The sequence below is a fragment of the Solanum pennellii genome, chromosome 3 (genome assembly GCF_001406875.1).
Source record: "Solanum pennellii chromosome 3, SPENNV200".
Classification (NCBI taxonomy): Eukaryota; Viridiplantae; Streptophyta; class Magnoliopsida; order Solanales; family Solanaceae; genus Solanum; species Solanum pennellii.
In genome coordinates this window covers 4,162,310-4,163,875 of record NC_028639.1, presented here as the reverse complement: position 1 = coordinate 4,163,875, position 1,566 = coordinate 4,162,310, and positions in this window count along the sequence as shown.

Below are 1,566 nucleotides of genomic sequence, written 5' to 3'. Positions count from 1 at the left end.
AAAAAAAAAACTTGTTTATAAATCATTTGAGGCAATATAATGAAATAGAGATAAAATGAGATGGGAGATTTCTAGGTTTTGTTGAGGAGTCCACAACGGGTGCATGTGATGCCTTTTGTCATTCTTGACAGCTTTACATAGCCATTTTGTGACTTCAATGTTCCTGCATCCAAAGAAAAATTCTTAGTTTGAAAGACCGATTTGTGTTGGTTTTGTCTTCATGCCCCTTCTTGCATTGGCTTGCACGCTCGCCCGTTCTTTATATGACATATTTGATGGAGTTTTTGAGGACCCTCCTCAAAAATTTGTCCCGGTCTACAATATAGAAGAACTCTTGTAACTTGCTCTGTTAACTCCGAGGTTGCTCATTCTGGAATTTTGAGGCCCCTCCTCAAAAAATTTTCCCAGTTTACTTCAATAAGTAACAGATGACATTTGTGGAATTTTTGAGATCATCCCAAAAATTTTGTTCCAGTTGAAAACTAGATTACCGCAATTTTTGAGATCTCCCCAAGGCTAACTCCGTAGAATTTGGGTCTTCTGTTTTGAATTGTTAAAGAAGTTCAACTTCAAATGAATTTTTGAGATCCTCTCAAAAATTCTGTCCCAGTTTCCATTATGAAGAGAAATGGAAATCTTACTGGGAATATGACCGAGCCGTTGTGGCGCCTACGTATCCCGTTGGAGCAGGAATCAGGTCAAACGTAGTTCCCATCTTGGGGATGATGAGTGCTGCAAAGATTCTGAAAGATTATCAGTAAAAAATGCACAATATGAACATGATGGAATATGCAAATGGTATTCTTTGCTATATTCAAAGCCTAAGAACAAGATATATCATGTTTTGGGATGGACAATCCAATGAAGTAAAATAGGCATCTGACACATATAAGACTAACTTAATAACACTTTTTATAATGAACAACTCAAAAGGCAATTTTTTTTTNTTTTTTTTTAAAGATAATACCGAACCCAAGAAGGGTTGCCTACGTATCTCACCGAAATGAGAATCAGGTACGCGTAGTTCGACAGATAAGGCTTTGAAAATATGCACAAACTATTTTATAATTTTTTTCCGTGCAGATATGACTTGGAAAATATGCACAAACTATTTTTTGATTTTTTTTTTGGAAAAGATAATACCGAACCCAAGAAAGGTTGCCTACGTATCTCATTAATATGACAATCAGGTACGCGTAGTTCGTGCATATATAACTTTGAAAATATGCACAAACTCTTTTTTTTATTATTATTTTTTTTTTTTGAAAAGATAATACCGAACCCAAGAAGGTTGCCTACGTATCTCATTAACATGAGAATCAGGTACGCATAGTTCGACAGATAAGGCTTTGAAAATATGCACAAACTATTTTATAATTTTTTTCCGTGCAGATATGACTTGGAAAATATGCACAAACTATTTTTTGATTTTTTTTTTTGGAAAAGATAATACCGAACCCAAGAAGGGTTGCCTACGTATCTCATTAATATGAGAATCAGGTACGCGTAGTTCGTGCATATATAACTTTGAAAATATGCACAAACTCTTTTTTTATTATTATTATT